Source organism: Bactrocera tryoni, chromosome 4, assembly GCF_016617805.1.
Source record: "Bactrocera tryoni isolate S06 chromosome 4, CSIRO_BtryS06_freeze2, whole genome shotgun sequence".
Lineage (NCBI taxonomy): Eukaryota > Metazoa > Arthropoda > Insecta > Diptera > Tephritidae > Bactrocera > Bactrocera tryoni.
The window spans coordinates 69061308-69084100 of record NC_052502.1 but is presented as its reverse complement, the minus strand read 5'-3'; the positions used below and the strand labels follow the sequence as shown (position 1 = coordinate 69084100).

At 37.1% G+C, this 22793-nt stretch overlaps 1 protein-coding gene across 2 annotated transcripts in view; it reads left to right on the top strand.

Annotated features, from left to right (window-relative positions):
* The window catches only part of LOC120775532, a 91779-nt gene that overhangs the window by 56817 nt on the left and 12169 nt on the right, over positions 1–22793 (top strand). The window contains exon 1 of one of the 2 annotated variants that reach the window (XR_005705336.1): positions 15678–15912. The exons of the other annotated variant lie outside the window; for it this stretch is intronic. The gene's annotated coding sequence lies outside the window, so the exon portion shown is untranslated. Of the gene's footprint in view, positions 1–15677; positions 15913–22793 lie in introns of those variants that run through there. 2 annotated transcript variants of the gene reach the window in all.

Sequence of the window (22793 nt, the reverse complement as noted above, 5' to 3'; positions counted from 1 at the left end):
ACTTAACTTAACTCAACTTAACTTAATTTTATTTAATTTAACTCCACTTATTTTCTTTAAATGTTAAAAGCATATAATATGTATATTCAGCAAAAATTTTAGAATTTTTATTGCCTCCAGTAATAGTTAATGCCATTTTCTTCTTTTCTGCTCTTATCTTATAACCATATGTGTGTATGTACACATTTCTCTACTTAAAAAATTCCGTTTCAGAATTCACAAAATTACAACAACAAAAACAAATTTCTTTTCACACTGGGGCACACTTCCGATTTCCGCATATTTTCACCGATAACTCTCTGTGAGTTTCTTCCCCTTTCCTGTCTCCGCCACTTCCACAGAATTGGTGTTATACAAAGCAAAATGAAAGCAAACCCCATACTCTTGAGACCAAAAAATGCTGTCAACTATTCAAAAGCCAAAGTGTTGATCGCAAAAAACTTCCTCCACTCAGTTTATGGTATGCAGGCGTCTATATTGGCCTGTGGCGTAGAGATGTACAATGGCTGTAACAATTTTTACGGTCAGCGTGTATTTAGACGCTGTAACTGACAGTTCGGCAGGGTCAACTCTTCAAGTGTCTAGTTGTATGTGCTTGTGTGTCATTCACGCGGCACGTGGACGCATTTTCATTGGAAGAATACGCGGTGAATTGATTCCGAGTGAGCGTAGAGTGTGTGGTTAAGCAGAGTGAGCGAGTTCGTGACTGACAGCTGAGTTTACGAGCCAACTAACTAGCGATGTGGGTATATGTTGAATTGATGGCGTCTTTTGTTTTGCATAAATCTTTGTAAATCGAAAAAATATTCAGTAGGTGTCCAGTGATTGCTCACACTTAGCTAAAAAATCAGCCTTATGTTTTAAGTTATATCAAAATCATAGAGTATTATAATTGCCCTAGAAATAAGCCTTTGATTTGATTTTTATATTGAGTGATTTGTCATACTCTTAATTAGACTCTTCACGAAAGGCTTTTAACTCAATTTTCTGAAGGATGGCGCTTTCCATGTATGCATTGAAGAACTGGCTTTGAGAAGATCAGATCTAAAAATCATAAAACTGTGAGAGTGGATACATGTCCTTCTATGAGTATGCCTACTAACCCCTTGCACGTTTGCTAAACTCAAACTTAAGTACATAAGTAGCAACTTAACCCCAACTGAAGTGCTATCCAAAGTGCTTTTAATGCCTCGAGCTCTTCAGTGTTATAAGTAGTAATATCCTTATGGTTACAGGTGTGCAAATAGACACATACACGTACGATCTTAATATACACGTCCTACAGTACTTGCTTTTTTTATTTTGCAACTGCTTTCAAGTGAATTTTGCAAGTTTATGTGCTATTTGCGCCTTGAGGTATGCTTCATTGTATTTGCAGTTGCGCTTTTGCACACTCCGATTGAGTGCCATTTATTGCTCAGTTGTAAGCTGGTAACAATACTAACAAAATAAGTAGCTAGCACTATAACAACAAGAACAGCAACAATAGTCTAGCAACAATAATAATTGCAACTGTATGCTCCTTCCACTCATCGTCTTTACAGCCATTTGCCAACCGCATTTGCTTCATACATTGTTCACACATCTTTATTTGCTCAACATTGTGTGTGGGGTGACGTACGAAAGAGAAAGTTCGCTCATCAAGGCAGGCGTATATTATTGTGGGGGCGTGTATTAATGTATTCATTATGCAAACAAACATATGAGTAGAGACCGGAGAGTAGAATAACGGCAACGATATGTGAAAGTATTAGTAATGAAAGAGAGAAGAGGCGGAAAGAAGCTTATGTGGTGAATGTGGTATCGTAAACATTTACAACTGCTCGGTGTGGCATAACAATGCGTTGGTCTTATTGTTGTAGCAGAAGTACTCAGGAACTGCACTTGGGCCGCAAGACGAAAATAAAGCACACCTAGTCATAATACCTGTTTTTGAAAATGTCAGTTTGGATTTTGGTTGTTGTTGTATAGTTACATTGGCACTTAATAAGCTTCAGGCTGAGGTGATCTTACTTTTATTGAGGTTCACGTGGTGTATACTTAGTTCTCGGTATTGGACCATCATAATAGTGACTGGTTTCTTCTCCAACTCCACTTCCTGTAGGACAAGTGAAGTCACTATGATCTCTTCTATCCAGAGATCATTTCACCCTTCACATGTTATTGTTCTCGTATTTCTTGCAGCGAAGGAGCACGCTTCCAACGCCATACGCCATCTTCCCGAACCTCGCGTACAGAATATCCTCCGCCGCCTTATCGATCTGGAGAATGTAGCTTTGGCGTCTCTCATCATTGGCCGATTTCGCCACGCTTAACACCCTGCATTCGCTAGACGGCACGTCCGGTTTTTGTCGTTGTAGTAGCAGAAGAGCATGTTCCGAGTCCGCCACGGAATGATTAATTTAGCCTTGGGCTCCGATGTTGCCTCGCTCAATTACCCATGTTAGCGTCAGGTCATCGTTACATTTGAAGATTTTGACTCCACTAAGCCATCCTGCTCCATCAAATAACGGCACTGGTGCGTTTAGTTCGGCATCCATTCTCGAGAAAAAAGCTTCCAATAGCCTCATTTTCATTACTTTCCACCACTCCTGAGACATTTGTTTCAACCGGGTTACTGTGGTCTAGAAGCGCGAAGATCAAATGTTGTTTCGGAAACTCATTGGTTGGTTTGTTGTCCGCATACTTGACGTCTTGCTTTTCTTCTCCCTGCACTTCCTCGGCACGACTACCAGTGCTTAACATTGTTCCAAGATTTAATTCCTATTCTGACTACATGAAATTGGGCGAACCCAAGCTTGGCGCATCTATAGAGGATACCTATCAGAGCAATCAACATCAGCTTGGCCTCCGACACCTGAGTTCATCCTCACATCTTCATATCACCCTCGGCAGCAAGGACGAGTGGAACGACTCCAATCTCGAGATGATGTTGAGGTGGTACACAGATGGCTCAAAAATGTTAGATGGAATCGGTGCAGGGATCGTGGGCCCACGCACAAAGCTCTCCATACCCATGGGAGAGTTCCCGAGCATCTTCCAGGCAGAAGTATTTGCGATAAGTCAGTGTATAGAAATAAACCTCCATCGCAACTATCGCAATGTGCGAATAGTCATTCTCAGTCATACCCATGGGAGAGTTCCCGAGCATCTTCCAGGCAGAAGTATTTGCGATAAGTCAGTGTATAGGAATAAACCTCCATCGCAACTATCGCAATGAGCGAATAGTCATTCTCTTACGAGATCGAATCGCTACTAGTGCAGGAGTGCAGTGAAAGGCTGAATAGCCTTGCGGAACGAAACCAGGTACACCTAATCTGGGTGCCTGGTCACAGAGGTATAGCTGGTAACGAACTGGCGGACGAGCTCGCCCGCTCCGCAGCCTCCAACAAGATGGTAGGACCCGAATCCTTTACTGGGGTAGGTCCCCATACCATAAAGGAGCTACTCCGCAAGGAAGAAGGAGTGGGCAGGGAAGAGCATTGGTAACAAACAAATCCTATGAGACATGCCAAGTTGCAAATTGGAGGATACAACTTGAGTAGGTTCAAAGTTATAATAATCCTCCCTAGGAACAAACTCAGGCTACTGCCGGTTCTGCGACAGGGAGCCTGAAACCCCGTATCATTTGCTGATCGACTGCACAGCAGTCTGTAGACGCAGGATTAAAGCCCTTGGATCAATGTTTCCGGATAGGCATCGCATCGCCTCACTAGCACCCGGTAGTCTATTGGACTTCATCAATGCGCTGGGGCCAAGTGAGATTATGTGATTTAGGAGAGGGCACAATAGACCAAAGGTCACGGTGCATTCCTCAACCTTCCAATCTAATCTAATCTAATCATCCTCATAAAACTTGAAACAGGCATATATTCCAACATTCAAATATCCACCTCAGCTAGTACTATTCTCGTTCTTACTTGTATATTATACCATATTAGAGTTGGAGCGGCCTTTGATTCTAATTGGTCTCATAATTCTTGTTTCTCTGGAGACCCTTCAACTTCTAAACGCCAACCATCCAGTTGGGCATTTATTCCATAATCGAAAGGCAGTGATGTTACCAAAGATCATATTCCATGTTCAAATTGCTTTGTACACCTGATACCGATCTATTTAAACCGTTCCGGTGCCAAAAATTTCGAGACACTGACTTTGTTATCATAAGCTTCGCCAGCAGTTTTAAGCTTGTGTAAATGACTGTATCTTATCAATAGAGATCAGTTACTCAAACTAGTTTGAATAGCGTTGAAATAAGGAAATGACATGATCGGTTAGGTTAGATTAGATGGCTGAGCCAAAGAAAAGAGGAACTCCTGATTCGTTTTGAATGGTATACAGCCTCCGTTTATATTTTAAAATAGCGTCTTTTCATATCAAAATTGTGATAAATGACTTGAGTTTTCTACAGAGAAAATGAATTATGATGTTGGACTAGGGCATATTCCACGAACCTAAAAGTCTTCTACATATCAAAAGCGTATTGATCGATTTGATTTTTCAATTGACGAGAAGAAAGAAGATATTTCAGCTTTATATTTTATTAGTAATAGTTAGAAATTAATGTTTTGCGTCTGGTATTTTGCGGCTATACATACTATGAATTTTTTGACATTTCTCGAGGACTTGACAGTCTGATGGCAATTTAATGTGCATCGTCATGTGTCTTGCGTTTCTTTGAATAACAAAAACTAATAACTGCACAAATGTTCAAGAAGTGTATTGATCAGACAAGATTTAATACAGACGAGTCTACAATTTACTTAAGTCTGGTAGTTGACTAGATCATCTCCAGTGAGACATTCACATAAACAATTACTGCTGACAAAGACTACTTATACAACTGAAGGGCTGTGAAGCTAACGTAAGACAACTCGGTGTTTTAAGAACTTATGCAAAAATATATTTAAAAGACATAAGGTTGGACCAATAGTAAGTTCGCGAAGTATAAGAAGTGCGGCTTAAAGTCTCAAGCTGCCCTGCTAACCATCAGAAACCAGCTGTAGGTGGCACTGGTTTTGGAATTATTGATTTCTTAGTACTGCAAATGCTTCTTTAGATCTCTCGGAGTGCCTTCGGCGTTAACTACTTACAACTAAAGCAACCCTGCCCACTTAAAGAGTCTATCAAAAAAATAATAAACATAGGCGGGAATGTGCAAAGCGGAAATCATAGACTCCACCAACTGCGATTAAGTTAGTCTTGGCTAACTTTGAGCAATTAGCGAACTCATGAAGCGCATTATTACTGAAATCTCCACATAAAATTACATAATTATACCGTCTCCAGTAAACATTTATAACGAAATATTACGTAATTACCTATGCCTTCCCACATCTCTCCATATAAATTCAATAAATACCTGTCAAAAAAGTAATATTTATCATCAATAATAATTCGAAAAGTTCTGCTTTCTTTATGTATACATAATTGCCATTAAATATTTCATTATCAATATGCTTTTTGATTACATTTAGATTTGCGAAATGCTTTCCGTCGCTCTCTGCACACAACTGTGTCCATTTGGCTACCAAAATCGCTCATTTCCCTTCGTGGTTAGCAAAATTCAAATGGAATTGCTTGCCTCACTGTGAGTTTGTTTGGCCTATTTCTACTTTACTGCTATCATTTGCGTTTCTACGAAGGTCTACTATGCCTCCGATCGCCAAGCAATATGCTTAATGATATTCAACTAATGTTTTACACGCCACTTTCCGCTTCAGGCGTCCGCGCAACTCAAATAAACATATTTAGCGATTTTGTTAGAGCATTTGTCTCACATACATATATAATACATGGCTTGCCGCTTTGTGGCTTTAACGGCATGCACGGCATGTGCTCCCTTTCATAGGTCAACATGGCGTGTACGTGACCAAAAGGCACTCACTGGCACACATTGCTCTGTTTCAGCATGCACATAGGCTTTGTTGGCCGTGACGTTGAGATGGTAAGGCTTCTTTTCAGCATTTAAGTTGCTTACTTTGCCATTTCGTCTGTACACAAACAACAACAACAACGCATTTATTATTTATACACACATTGCCTCTCCAGCCACATTTTGCCTTTGATGTGCGCTGATGCTCTTGGCAAAACCAAAGCGCATTCCACAATTTATGACGCAAAATGTGTTGTCTTTGTTGTTATATTTTGTACGCAGTTGCCTCTGTTTAGCTTTGAGTTTTTTTCCTTGTTTCCAAAGGACATATGCCGCTTAGGGTTGGTTGGGCCGAGTTAGACGCATAGATATACACATTTATTACACTCAAATTTTCGTCTCCTTCAATATATTTTATCGGTTTTTATGATTAATGTATAGTAGAAAAAGCATTGGCTTCTAAGCAGTTCATTGGTTTCAGCAGTTCAATGGATAGTAAAAATGCAAATGCAAAATAGAAGAAATAAATATTATTTCTCCAGATTGAACAAAGTGGCGAACCAAATGAGTCTGGTAGTGAACGAGGGCATGACGAAATCAAGCAAACAGTCCTCGCATTCGCGACTTGGCTCCCACCTCACTGCTGGCTACATCAACATTGACATCTTCAAGCCTGACAATTTTATTATGAAAATTCTACCTGCGCCGGAGGCTATATACAATCATACATGATGTTGATTATGACCACGTACTGTATAAGGTGGATCTATACACTGAAATAAACATCATTTCATAGCCTGCCATTTGCCACAGTCTTGTCAAACACACATAATTTCAATGTGCCCGATAATTTCATAGTTTTCGACCATACGGCTGTGGCGCAGTGGCACATATGCACATGTGCTAATGTGACGGTAAAATTTATATGTATACGGTATGTGTATAAATTTATTTGCATACATATTTATATATATTTATATGCACCTACACCTACCAAAATGTGCCTGAGCCTGTAAGAGAACTAGCATGCATAAGTTAATTGACAAGTTACAACATAGTCAGCAAGCTTAGATGAGTCTAATTTGCTTCGGTAGTTGAAATGCCAATTTATTTTGGGTGTGCAGCTGGAGCAATGCGTTAATTCAAAATAAGGAAAGTTTGTCTCTTTTAATTAGTACTTCTTCAATTAATTAAAAATGTTTCTGGTAATAATTTGAGAATACGAAAAGTTCTTCATAATTTTACCATTAATAAATTTCGATTTTCCCTACTTGAAAAATTAAAAGAGGAATGTTTACTACCAATCGAAAGAACATTAGTTTGCATTTATTTTGTGGAGATTATCTTTTTCATATGGTCCATCCGTTGAGTCAATTTTTTGATGACTCGTTTGAGCATATCGACTGGTAACTGGTGAATGACACGCGTGATATTTTGCTCCAAGTGAATTGTCTACATGGACTTAAGACTTTACAAATTCCCACACGAAAAAGTTTAACGGTGCTACATCACACGATCTTGGTCAAGTCCCTCCATGGTGAAATGCCAAACATCTATCAAAAATAGGCTATTGAGAAGAGTACTTCTACTTGGATCACCCCTTATATTTCTCTTCAACAAACTTATATAAAAAACTTCATAAAATCTGCGTCCACAACCTTCGGCTATAAAGCGCTGTCCTTCGTACATAATTTTATGCATTTGTATTTAGCCGCACCTGCTCAAGCGCAGCACTGCCTCGTTGGATAACTTAAGGCTAACAACCTCTTTACGTTTGCGACAAAGTAATTCATAAATTTCCAATAAATATTAAATTTTAAGCGACTACAACGCAACTGCGAAGTTGCATGAATGTGCTGTTACGCTTTTGTGTTGCCATTAACGGCAACAAAGTAATTTTTATTGATTTACTGCAGTACACATTACTTACGGGTCGACGTCTTTCAAATGTCATTAAGACACGCACATTAATACATTTTTAGAGCGTGTGAAAGATTTTTCAAAGAACCATAAAATAAAGTGATTTCCTTTGGTGCTTAAATCAAAATTGTTTTCCATTTTTGGTGGCGTACTTTCAGGCGCAAAAATTTTGTTTCACATCACTTTGAGTAGCCTAGAATTATTTGCAATTCAAATAAGAAATTATGACTCCTTGGCACTGCCGCTAATAGCTCGCATGACAAAAGAAGACTTGAATCAATTGCATACTTTGTTTTCGTAACTAATCACTGCCTACATTAAGGCGCTGCTGTCAATAAGTCAACAGCTTTTAGCTGTCAGCCTGATTAAACATTATGAAAGCTTACTTAAACACTATCGTGGCTGCTAGAAGGCACATAAATTTGATGACTTAGGTTTTCATCCAACAAGGCACAGTAGAAAGCGCAATTTGTACTACGCCCAAGTGTCAACTTATGTTCATGTTCAATATACTTGAACTAACTTGCTAAACGTAGAATGCCTTTTGATTAATTTGATAGCTTACAACTTACGCTGTTTGTCTAACTTTCGTTTGTCATAAATAAAATGTCTGTCACACAAAAGAGCTAAGCATACTTTTAGGTGCTTAACAGCATAACTTTTACACTTCCAGTGCCTTGCTCGTTTGAAGAATGTGCACACAAATAATGTAGTATACCTTTAGGCGAAAACGTCATTTTCACGTCACTCTTTATACTACTTTAAGAGTATAAATAATTTGTAGATTTTGTTATTGTTTGTAATTTAACGCAAAAGGGTCAGTGCTGGCATGATACAGGTTAATTAATAATAAGCAGAGGGATATATTTTACCAAAACGGTGTTTATTTAATGCTGAAGTCAGTCAAGTCCCAGAAGTCACATAATAATTCATATTTATATGCTTGTAAATCATAGTTATGTTGACAAGAGCTTGACATATTTTGGATACAGCTGATTTTTGACAGTAAATATTATTCACCTAATGTATATGGCTATACTGAGGTTATGTTTGACAATTGTTGAATGTGAATATTTAATAAATCATATAATGTAGAATCATTTCAAGAGAAAGGTTATGATAAAGTTATTAATTTCAATTTAAATGAAGAACGGTAGCTAAAGTCAACAGCTGAGAGCTGACAGCTGACGGGTGGCGAATGAGGGGTGACACATAACTTATAGGAGCAACCATTATGCCAACATATGCTAAATACTTTATACTTTCAGAAAAATACCACGGGATATTTAGTAAAAAAACGACACTGACCACTGACAGCTGAATAATGACAAATGATAAATCATAATACACATTGCATACCAAAATTATTATTTTTTTTTATAAAATTATTTTATTTCATAAAAAAAAATTATTATTTTTTATACAAAATTATTTTGTTTCTTCAAAAAAAAAAAAAATAGTATTTTTTATACAAAATTATTTTATTTCATAAAAACAAAATTATTATTTTTGATTTTTTTTTTTTATTTCAATGTCATTGTAACTAAAGAAAAAAGTAATAATAATCATTTTTTTTGTTGAAATAAAATTTTTATCAAAAAATTCGTACAATTTATATTTTTAGAAAATAAAATATATATTAAAAATTAAATTTTTTTATTTATAATTACAAAGTATTTTTATGTGAAAACTTTAAATTTGTATATGCTTACATGACGGTTACTAAAATGTCGAATATATCAATAATATTTTAATACAATTTAGCCAAACACGTGTAAAACATTGCTCATACGCCCTGCACATTCTACGATATTTCATCACATGCAAGCACATATTCAATTAACATACAATATTATATATTTCGCACACAATCAATATCCGTTCAATTAATATGCAATAACCAAAACTTGGTCTCAAAAATTAGCCATCAAAATGTGAAAAACACATGCGTTTCCGCTAGCAGCGCCGCGTCAGCAAAGCAGTCCGCGAAAACCGTTCCGCGTGTTTGGAGTTTGGCATATTTGAATACATATGTGAATTCTTGCACACTTGCTGTAATACTAATATACCATATTTAGTGGCATCACATTATTTATTCAATTCATGGTTGCGCTCTAACGGTAATTAATTAAAATTTGATTTCCGTTTTCATATGGCTATCATTTAGCTTTGCTTTGTTGTATGAACTATTGCACAAATAAATTGCGTATTTAACTAAACGAATTTTGTAAAACCTCGGCTAGTTACCATCGTGCGTGTTGAAATATTTTTCGAAAATTTTCACAAATATAAATGCTCACTATTTGTAGCAGCGGATATCCACAAACAAGTGGTTTGCTGGTAATTGAGTGTTAAATTGCGTTTGGTAGCTTTACATTGATGTATGTATGTACTCAAAAATAATTCTGAGAAAAAAGCATTATTGAAAAATATATTTTAATTATTAAATATTTTGAAAAATTGCATAAAAAATTAAAATTTGGATAATTTCTCATTGATTTCTTTTACATTTTGCCAAGTATATTTGAATTTTTAAAACAGTTGTATACTCTTACAACATGTTTCTACAGAGAATAGTACTTTTGTTCACTTAATATTAGGTTGTCAAAAAAGTCTTGCGGTATTTTCGCTAGTTGGCGCTGAAAGCGCGTAGTTCTAGTTTTATTCGTCGCATCGGGTCATGCCATACCTTTTTGGAAAGCTCATTTCACGCGCTAACACATGTTTGATTGATTGTCGTTTCTTTTAAGTCGTTCGTGAGTTATAGCGTCGCAAACATGGAGCAAAATAAAGAGAAAATACGGTAAAATATTTTACAGTACTACTACGATAAAGGCAAAAATGCATCTCAAGCCGCCAATAAAATTTGTGCAGTTTATGGACCCGATACAGTTTCCATTTTCATTGCACAACGATGGTTTCAGTGTTTTCGTTCTGGTGTAGAGGTGGTCGAAGATGCGCCACGCTCCGGAAGGCCTGTCGTCGAAAATTGCGATAAAATCGCTGAATTGGTCGAAAGAGACCGGCATAGTAGCAGCCGTAGCATCGGTCAAAAGCTGGGCATGAGTCATCAAAAATTCATTTCAATTTCAATAAGAAAAAAAAATTCAATAAAAATACCGCAAGACTTTTTTGACAACCCATTATTTGTTTGTATCGGCCAAAACTTAGAGAGTTAGATGAAGCGCATCAAGATGATAAGACCAGCTGTTGCTCAGAGTTATATCATATATACTTGGCCACACTTGTTTTACGCAAATCTAGCGATATTTAGATGCTAAGTGCTGCTCAGTTGAATTATAGTTCTTCCGTTAATAAAATATTAACATTAACAAAAATATCCTCCATATATTTTTAATATAATTCCGGACTTCAACTGCTGCTTTTGTATCCAAAGAATATCCATATAGCTTCTAACCAAATTGTAACCATAACCTCATCTAATTAACCACCACAATCAGTCAACACACAGTTTACTAACGCTATTTGCAAAACTGTTAATTTTCCGACTATTTGAACAGCGTCAACAGTGATGTTTACTTCCACGAAAGCAGAGCTGTCATGCTGATTTTCAATTCATGGCTCAATATGCTTGAAGGAAGGTCCACATCTGTGGCTAATCAACTGCAAATAACAGCAAGTACACCAATCATAGTCAGCTGTATGCAAACATGTCTACATATACTTGTAAATATATATATATATATATATAAATATATATACATATAACTGTGTAAGTCCTCGCAATTTTGTGTTGCATGTCAAATTGGCTTTGAACTGCGCTTTGTGTTTGTTTATTTGTTTGGATCTCTCAGTGACATAACTTTATATAAAAAAATATTTGTATTTCTATGTCATTTATTGCTTTTGTGGAATCGGTAGAACTCTTTGCTCGACGCACACTTATCACACACGCTTCATATTGTTCAATATACGTAGCCTATGCGAGGAACGTACGATAATACAGTTTGATGGCAGAGTATATAATCTGTAGTATAAGCTTTGAAATGGTCAAACTGACTGGTTACCTAAGATTTCTTACGTGTCAACAAAAAAGTTATAAGCTGGATGGCTCGATCATTAGTTAACAACTCGCAAGCCCTCAAAGGTGATTCCATGGTATACACAAAAAATATCCGAAATTTCTATATCCTACATGAATCGAAGTGGACCAAGACACTCTGAAAGTTCACCAGCACAAATCTGCACTACGCTGTCGCCTCTTGCTATCCTTGTGTCGTACGCTGGACGCTCAGCTTTTATGACAAGTCATTGAATTAAGTGCGGAACGGTAGATATGTCAACTTTTAATTTTATTTTTAATCTTTACTTGATTTCCCGATACTTTATAATTTTCACTGCCACTTAGTAACTCATGGCAAAGTTGACGCGCTTTCACTGCACACTCGACCACTTTTAAGCTCTTACATAAGTACATCAGGACTCCCAGCATTGTCCAAGTAGTGTATTTGTTTTTTTTCATATCTGGTATACTTTTTCGCAGCTTGGTGCCACTTTCTCACTCTGACCACACTCTCTGACTAGCCGCCTTTCGACTTCGAGTTCAAGTGCCTTCACCAGTAAGCTGCCAGCGCCAGTCTCCACGCGTATCCATTTGTGTATAACTACATACTTATGTAGCTGCGCTCTCTATTCGCTTCTCCTCACTTCGCTATTCACCTTTTATACATAAATTCTTATGCGTGCGCTTTCAAGCGCCTTGTTTACACCGTTTGTGGACGCTATTTAGGTTTTGCAGCATTTAATTGCAATTAATCGAGAGTAGTAATGCAATTAAAATGTGACTTAATTGTGTTCTAGTGGGAAATGGGAGATATGTGCACAAAGACTAACAAGTAGGTGTAGAACTGTGGCCATGGATATGCCAGAATGTTAATGGCAAGCACAAATTACGAATCAATCTCTGCTGGGAAATTAATGAGCTTGTCAGCGGGTGAGCTAATTGATTGGAAGGAGATTATGTAGGAGGAGTCCTAGAGGCAAATTAAATCTGAGGTGCTGTCATTGATAACTTGACGCTTCTCTAGTCTATATTTAAGCTATTGAATATAAATGTCTATTACTCGATAGGACTACGGCATGTGAGCATTAAGCTTCAGGGTCGTAATCGTTAAAACTCAATTTTAACAGTTTGGCCGGTCAGAAGGAATTCAGAGAGCACTACACCTCGATAATCGAAGAAAACTAACAACATAACCGTTATTATACCCTGAACAGGGTATATTAAGTTTGTCACGAAGTTTGTAACACCCACAAGGAATCGTCGGAGACCCTATAAAGTATATATATAAATGATCAGTATGTCGAGCTGAGTCGATTTAGCCATGTCCGCCTGTCTATCCGTCTGTCTGTCTGTATATATACGAACTAGTCCCTCAGTTTTTAAGATATCGTTTTGAAATTTTGCAAACGTCATTTTCTCTTCAAGACGCTGCTCATTTGTCGAAACGGCCGATATCGGACCAGTATAACATATAGCTGCCATACAAACTGAACGATCGGAATCAAATGCTTGTATGGAAAACTTTCACATTTGACAAGATATATTCTCGAAATTTGGTATGTATTATTTTCTAAAGCAACAATGTAATCTCCGAGGAAATTGATCAGATCAGTCAACTATAGCATATAGCTGCCATACAAACTGAACGATCGGAATCAAGTTCTTGTATGGACAACTTTCACATTTGACAAGATATATTCACGAAATTTGGTATAGATTATTTTCTAAAGCAACAATGTAATCTCCGAGGAAGTTGATCAGATCAGTCAACTATAGCATATAGCTGCCATACAAACTGAACGATCGGAATCAAGTTCTAGTATGGACAACTTTCACATTTGACAAGATATATTCACGAAATTTGGTACAGATTATTACCTAAAGCAACAATGTAATCTCCGAAGAAATTGTTCAGATCGGTTAACTATAGCATATAGCTGCCATACAAACTGAACGATCGGAATCAAGTTCTTGTATGGACAACTTTCACATTTGACAAGATATATTCACGAAATTTGGTATAGATTATTTTCTAAAGCAACAATGTAATCTCCGAGGAAGTTGATCAGATCAGTCAACTATAGCATATAGCTGCCATACAAACTGAACGATCGGAATCAAGTTCTAGTATGGACAACTTTCACATTTGACAAGATATATTCACGAAATTTGGTACAGATTATTTTCTAAAGCAACAATGTAATCTCCGAAGAAATTGTTCAGATCGGTCAACTATAGCATATAGCTGCCATACAAACTGAACACATAGTTACTAACAGAAATGCACCTGTGAAGGGTATTTAGCTTCGGTGCAACCGAAGTTAACGTTTTTTCTTGTTTTATTGACATGTTGATCAACATTTGATGTTGATGGCCGTCCCGGTCGTGGTTCGTCATCAAAGTGTTCTTTAACTTCGTTGCATATTTTGTATCAAACAAGAACACTTGTTCGCGACAAACAATCACAACCGAAGGCATTTTCCAATATTATGGACATTTCGGCAACAGAAATTTCATTCCGCACACAAAATTTAAAAATGACATTTTTTTGTTGAATAATTTCACTTTTCGTAAAAATTGCCAAATGCACTTTATCTACTTCAGGAGGACGAGCGTGTACTAAACACTAATGATTATTTTGATGTGACATTTGGCACAGATATCACTGACACTCATGCCAACGTAGAAAACAAAATACTTCGACGTATGGGTTTTCATGCTAATTTTACGTTAGAAAGTCTTACTAATTTTTGTGCACAGTATAAATATATTCAATTTTTTTCCTTGTTTCACTGTTCCAACAACCTTTGAGTTCAGCAACTTGTTACATCAATGAACATGGCAGCATCGATAATATGTATGTATGTAGTTATGTGTATGTGTGTGGGCTGGAGAAAATACTTGTGGTCACAATATATTCAAGTGTGTTGGCTTTGTTTGTGGCAAGGGCGTGGCCTGTGATTTGATTACAGATGTAGGTGGTAACTCCCTGTCACAATGCGCTTCTGTGTATGTATATTACATACATACAGACATATGTATGAATATACATAAACATTACTTATGCACCCTTTTATGGGATACATATGCTAGGAGCAAATCGATCAAACGGGTTTATTGTTCAACTGTGGTATAAATTTTACTAGAATCTTAACGTTATCATTATTCGAAATTTATTCTAATATTAAGGGGGTATTCCACTCTAGAATTTTTAAAAATTCGATTTTTTTTTCATATATTTAATGTTTAGACCCTTAAGAACATATCCCCCAAAGGATTTTTAAAAATTAAAATTATTTTAAGAGCTACTGTTACTTTAGTGACGCAGTACCTAGCCCGGGTCGGCTTGACTCACTTTTTTAAACTACTTCTTTCCACACGGTACCGGCATTATCTCAAGTTCTATACAACCGATTTTCTTGAAATTTTGTGTGAACCTTCTTTATATAATTCTTTATCGTTCCTACCAGCATCGTGTGAAAATTTTTGTTTTTAATATTTTAAAAAAAATCAGGTATTTCAAAAAAAAAGCGTAAAAAATGATTTTTATTTTCAGGCAGTCGCCATTTAAAAAAAAAAAAAATTTCGTGTTCCCTGAGGTAGGGACTATAACAGCATGCTTACTGATTAAGAATTTCTTTTGGTTTTTTTTTCAGACCACCAGGAGAGTCAGGATCAATGTCACCAGGATGCGCCATTTTTTTTACACCTGTCTCTCCCCCCTCTAATTATATTAATTAATTTTAATATTTTTTTGTATATTTTTTTTCTGTATTGTTAAGATATCAATAAAAAACACCATAAAAAAATTTATAGTAAAAAATGTTTTGGTTTTTCTTTTTTAATAAAATTCAAAAAACTGCCCAAAATTTGATTTCAGGCTAGAATACCCCCTTAACTTGAATTTTAAGCTCAATTCAACTTTTGTTTTTGTAATAATTTTAATTTTACTTTTAATTACGTCTTTGGTGATGGCTTAGACCTACTCACACTCACCTTAACTCCACAAGCGCCTCCCAGTGTGCAATTAGTGCCGGCAAAATGTACTATTGCGCAGCGATCGGTACCAGCTATGTTGTGCGTTGCTTTATAGGTGAGTCTACATAACAGAAAAAAATATTAATTAAAAGACCAGAGTCAAAAATGGAGAAATGGAGAAAATATAGAGAGCGCATAGAGAGCAAACGTTATTAATAGCGATAAAACAGTATTATACTTGAACTAGAGGACCCGCCCATGTTTTACTGTGGCTGATACATATGTACATATGTAGGTAGTACTACTAATACCCTATATAATTTCTATATTCTTATAAATATTAGTTAAGGAATAATCGCATTTTTGGCGAAGCAACAAAAATGAATCAAAAATCATTTTGTGCGTTAAGAAAGAATTGGTTTTTGGGGTAAAAATACTATTGAATTTGGGCTGTGCATCAGTGAAATCAATCGAGTCCAACCGATTGTCAGCCTGGTGGACTGCATATTAAGAAACGGTTCTCAAGCGTGGAAAGACAAAACAATCGGCTGGCAAGGCTATGACATCAGTCTTGCAATGCTTCGAAAAAATGTCTGTATGTCTCAAATTTTAATAGACCTTTTTATCAACAGTTCAGTTATGCCGCAATTTTTTTATGCCAGATCTTTTGCAATTTTAAACTGCCTGTCAGGATATCCCCTCCAATAGCTAGCAGGTATGAAAAAAATGTTATAGCCACCCATAGATGTATTGAATCACCCAACTTATTACTTAAGAACGAAAAACTCTGTCCACGTTATGAAAACTTGTCTACAGATGTCGCCTTTTACTTTGGCTTCGTTTTGTTTACTGCACGTTTACGCCAATTTAAGGTTTGAATATTGGATACAGCGATGGTAGCGCAATCTATCGGTTAAACATTCCAAAATTAGCAATTGATTGCAAATGAAAAATTAATTTGAAAAAACATTTTCCAGTTGACCAAATTGTGAATCTAAACCATTCTCGAATCTCCTTGAACACACACAAAAAATTTCATCAAAGGCGGTCCAGCCGTTTAGGAGCAGTTCAATTACAAACACACGGTCAGAAGATTTATATCGTCACCTGAAATGCAAAATAACGTATCATCAAAAAATTCAAAATTGAGTTTTTTACTGATTACGATTCACCACATCATATTACATATGTGTCGCAAATTTTAAGCTTCTGCGATCAAAAATACCCAAGCTATATTAAAAATTCAAAAAAACGTATCATCAAGTGCTTGATTTCGTTAAACAAAATAACGTATCATCACTCAAGTATGTAAATATAACAGAGTGTTTTTTTTATATCGAAATTAGCCTTCATTTATTGTTTATGTTTATTTTTAGTGATTAAGTTCAATGTGCTTTGGTTACTTTAGGCTACATGGTTGATCGAACGTGGAAGGTGAACATATATGTAGTCCTTTGTGAGGCCATAGAAAAGAAGAACTCCTGTGTTCGAACTAATAAATTAACAAAACACTTTCCGCCAGTTCCGTGGGATGTCTGAAGGTATGCGCCCCCAAGTGATTAAGTCCTGACCTCCCTAACGCAAGACAGCCAAGAAGGAAGTGTTGAGTTGCTTCCGCCTAATCTTCTTCCATACAGCTTGTGTAGATGGCATCTGGTAGGATTCCCAGCCTTACTGCGTGGAAGCCAATAGAGGGATGGCGTGTTACAAGCCCCAAAACTAGGGAAAGGCTGCCTTACTAAAGGGCAAAGAGATCACTAGATCTCATGCGAACGATCTTGGGACAAAAGACTTTTTCAACAGCGTGTGTAAAAATTGTGGCCCAGCAGTAAAAGATTAGGATACGGGAGCACAGATCCGCTCCCATTCTACCCATAGTGGTTCTAGGGTGCCTCTTCTTGCTAGCTCATGTTTCCTGCGATTCCGCTGTGGTCTGGCACTCATATCATTCTTATCACAAAGGTATTCGATGCTTTTGATAGTGACGTTAGGTCTTCGATCAGCTCTGAATTCTCTCATTGTTAATGAGTTCAAGGCTGGAATCGCCGCTCTGCTATCTGAGTCGATGGTCACTCCTCTGAAAGAGGCTGCACTCCGGAGTAGTAAATATACCGCTACCTTAATGGCTCCGATCTCGGCCTGGAAGACACTGCAACACTTAGGAAGTTGGAGAAACTGGTGTTGATAAAGAGCTCCTGACAGTAGGCCTCTCCACCTTTGACCCATCCGTGAAGAAGCTCACTGCCCCTTTTCTCCAACAGCTTCTTCCCACCCACAACTCTCTCGGTATATGGGTAGAGCCGCCAGAGCTCGGTTTAGCGACTCCATGATACAAGTGATCAGACCCGTGCTTTTTTAGGAATTCAGCAGCCGATTCTTTTGCAAAGTTTAACAATAACTAAGAAGATATGGCAACATCTGCAGGACCTAGAAGCTTAATTTCCAGCAGACTGTTATTACTTTTATGATAATATACCTTCTGAATAATTAGTTATTTAATAAATAATAATTAAACATTATCCTCATTTTTTAGCTTGAAATATTTAAATTTTTTCTAGTACTTATGTACATATTAATAATAAAAATAACATGAAATATGAAAAACTTGCAACTGTTTTTATTTAAAATTAAAAAAAAGTATTAATATTCAAATTTTTAATTTTTATACAAATTTAGATTGATCATACGTTATTTTGTTTCAGAAATGAAAATTCAAAATAACGTAAGACACCTACTATAAAATTTGCTTAATTTTTTCATTATTTTTTTTCTAAAATATACTTATAGGTTCATGTTAATTCAGATTTGAAAATTTTGTTTCAATATCTCTAGTGGTTTTCTTTTTATACGGTTTTTTGTTTCTCCTGTAAACCTACGAAAAGTGATGTTACGATATTTTGCATTTCAGGTGACGATATATATAAAGATATCTGCGTTGATAAATAAAAATTGAGAGCAGTTATGCTTGATATAATCACTAAAGGCTTGAGGTACCAGAAATACTAAGAAAATTATGATAATACATTTGCTACGGTAAAAGCATATATTGAGGAGAAAATTATGGCAAAAGTGGTGGAAATGCCAACACTTATATCCAGGACGCGCCTATCCTATTGCCAATACGCTAATCATATTAAATAGCCGCGCAACGCTAAGTGAATCAAAGCCATGCAGCGTTATGTGGCATGTAGCACGTTACATGTGTAATACCTAATTGAAATTAAAAAGCGCACTCTTTGCCACAAGCAAACACATGAGCATTGCGACGCTGCGAGGGCCACCAATATTTCATTTCCTATTAACAAACACACATATGTATACTCATACAACACACATGCATGTTTGCACATAATTTTTATATTAGTTCCTCCTTGGCGCAATTTTATTAAGCCGGAAATTGAATATCCTGTGCGCCGGTATCGCATCACGGTACATCAAGGCGAGCCCAGTTATTGGCGCCACCGCAAACACATATGCGCCTAGATGTATGCAACATGCATGCATCTGACGGAAATCCGTTTAACTGCACCGTTAACAAATGCACACATACGCAAAGGTTTTCTTACCTAAAAAGCTTTTACATAATGCATATGCATATGCCTGTGCATGTGTTATAGTTTTCTCATGCGTGAGGTGTGACATTGGCATCAGCACTGACATTGCGCTGGCACTAACATAATAGAATTTGCTAACCACATCACAATGTTATCGCTATGTGTTGCTTTTGTTATTCGACGTGTTATTAAACACTGAAGTGTAACAAATGCAAGTTAATTCGCTTGTGAGCGACACTTTTGAGTGCAGCACTTGATAGCTTTTTCACAAACAATATAAAAAACAAGAAAAAACATTAACTTCGGTTGCACCGAAGCTAAATACCTTTCACAGGTGCATTTCTGTTAGTAACTATGTGTTCAGTTTGTATGGAAGCTATATGCTATAGTCAACCGATCTGATCAATTTCCTCGGAGATTACATTGTTGCTTTAGGAAATAATATATACCAAATTTCGTGAATATATCTTGTCAAATGTGAAAGTTCTCCATGTCAGCACTTGACTGCGATTGTTCAGTTAATACGGCAGCTATATGCTATAATACTCGGATTTGAACAATTTCTTCGGAGATTGCAGAAAGTTTGTAAGGAAACGTCGAATACTCTTTAAAATAATGGTTTGTCAAAAAAGTCTTGCGGTATTTTTATTGAATTTTTTTTATTGAAATTGAAATGAATTTTTGATGACTCATGCCCAGCTTTTGACCGATGCTACGGCTGCTACTATGCCGGTCTCTTTCGACCAATTCAGCGATTTTATCGCAATTTTCGACGACAGGCCTTCCGGAGCGTGGCGCATCTTCGACCACCTCTACACCAGAACGAAAACGTTGAAACCATCGTTGTGCGGTGGCAATGGAAACTGTATTGGGTCCATAAACTGCCCAAATTTTATTGGCGGCTTGAGATGCATTTTTGTCTTTATCGTAGTAGTACTGTAAAATATGCCGTATTTTCTCTTTATTTTGCTCCATGTTTGCGACGCTATAACTCACGAACGACTTAAAAGAAACGACAATCAATCAAACACGTGTTAGAAATGAGCGTGAAATGAGCTTTCCAAAAAGGTATAACATGACCCGATGCGACAAATAAAACTAGAACTACGCCCTTTTAGCGCCAACTAGCGAAAATACCGCAAGACTTTTTTGACAAACCAATATATATATTAATGAGCAGCACAACGACTTAAGTCGCTTTAGACAGTTCCGTTTTTGATTGAGATATTTTACACACACATTCTTTTCTCACCAAGCAGCTGTGCCACATCTCCTTAGATACATACACATATGTGTGTTTTAATTCCAAAGATTTTCAATTCTAATTTCAACCGCTGCAATAAGTTCCTTCGAAATTGTGAGTAAACATTTCTCTGAATACACCAGTGTATTTGTACACTGAAATACGCAATCCAATATTCTAAAACAACAAACCGCATCATTAATCTACGTACAAATTAACATATATGTATATAAATATATATAAACATACGCACAAACTTGCAAACGGAAATATTGTTTAACAAATACCGGAAAAACAAAGCTAACCAACCAGCCCCACATCCTTTCAACTCACTCACCCTCGCAAGCGATGAAAATATTGTGGCCGCTGATGCATAAACAAATATTCAAATCGATTTGCAAAGCAGCACTCAAATTTTTATTAAATTTCCATTTAAATATTTAGGTATGTAAATATCGTCGAACAGATTTTCGAAAATTTGTGACTATAAATGCAAACGAATGCCCCGGGGATTCAATTTCACTGGCATGAACATGTTGTTGAAATAGCAAAATTATTGATTATTTTCTTGCTGTTTATGGACTCCCAAAATGTAAAATTTACTCTCCAATATGCACTTGAATTCGTAGCAATATGCAAAAGAGCTTAAGTCGTATTAATTTTATGACTCTAATACGAGTTTAGATGCTTGTGCTTCATTTTAATTAAATAATCATGCACTGCTCTGCTCAGCGTATGCTAACAGAGTTATTAACATGTCTTTACGACAAAAAAGTGACGAAAGATAGCCTCAAATATATGCTAGACATAACTGTAATTTTAGTCGACATCTACGTAACATCGACGCAAACAGCGAAGTAGCACTCAAGGCAGTAACTTCGTATCGCAAACCGACAAGCAGTGTCTTGGGAAGCAGGGCAGCAGTGGGAGGTGTTGCCAGAAACAAGCAACTGCACGTCTACTGGCTGCCAGGCCACAAAGGCATCTAGGGCAATGCAATAGTGGACGAGCATTGAGAAACTTATGCGTTGTCTATACGACGATCTGGACAGAAGCATGGTAAAGAAAATCAGAACCCGATGGAACGAGCTACCTGGGAGCAAAACTGCAAGAGTTATGTGCAAAGCGGTAGATCGGAAGTACACAAAATTTGTATTGGTATTTGATAGAAGAGACTAAAGGAATATGATCGGAATACCAGCTGGTCATTCTCTGGAGGCGCCTAGAATGGTGCTAACAGTTCAAGGAGACTGCAGAAAATGTCTAGAGCAAGGCAACAAGGAAAGAGTGGAGCATCTCTTGCCTACTTGTGCCGCATTGGCAAGTCTACGCTGAAAGCCATCTAATCTAAGTGTATTAGCTCTACTTAATTTAAGCAAATTTACAACATGACAGCAGAGCTCAAAGCTTTGGAGCACAGTTTCCACTGCTTATCCTTACACCAAGCGCAAAGCACAAAAAGAGTCTCTAGTTAACAAAATTGCATGCACGGCAGAAGAAACTACAAATTTCGTATATGTGAGCACATATTGTCGTGTCACCGGCATTTATACGGTACACCGAACACACATATTCACGCAGAATTGCGTATTTTACGAGTTTCGGTCTTTTGGCTTTGCTAGCCTTTGCATTTGACGTACACAGCTGCAGCTCTTTGAAAAGAGCCAGTTGGAAGTTGAACCTAGCAATCTAGTGCAAAAACTTGTGACAACGTCGATAGCAGAACGCCTAATTGCACCTGCTTTGTGGTGGCATGCATTGTGGGTGCGCAAATGTAGCGAAATGCCAGAGCTCAGGTGACCATAGACCGCAAACATAACAGCGCACTGCGGCTGCTGCTAATATTTACAAACAGTTACGCCTAGGAGAGTTTGGCAGGCATAAGAATAAAGAGAACACAGCCGCCGGTGTGTAACCGTAAGCCGCTTAAAAGCCCATTAAAGGCTATAGGCCATTTGAATGCCTCGTTAACTGCACGCAACGGTATTTTTTCAACAAGCCATTTTTTATACGCTAACACACCAACGCCCTGTTTCTTGCGCTCTCCAAAACGGCAGTGCTACTTTGCCACGCAGCAATTGATTTACGCTTATCGATTACTTTCGACTTACTCCCAGCGCCCTGCACTTGACCTATTTATAGTACGATCAATTTATAAATTTCTTTCCTTTACTTTCAGCTTATAAAACTGGTGGGAAA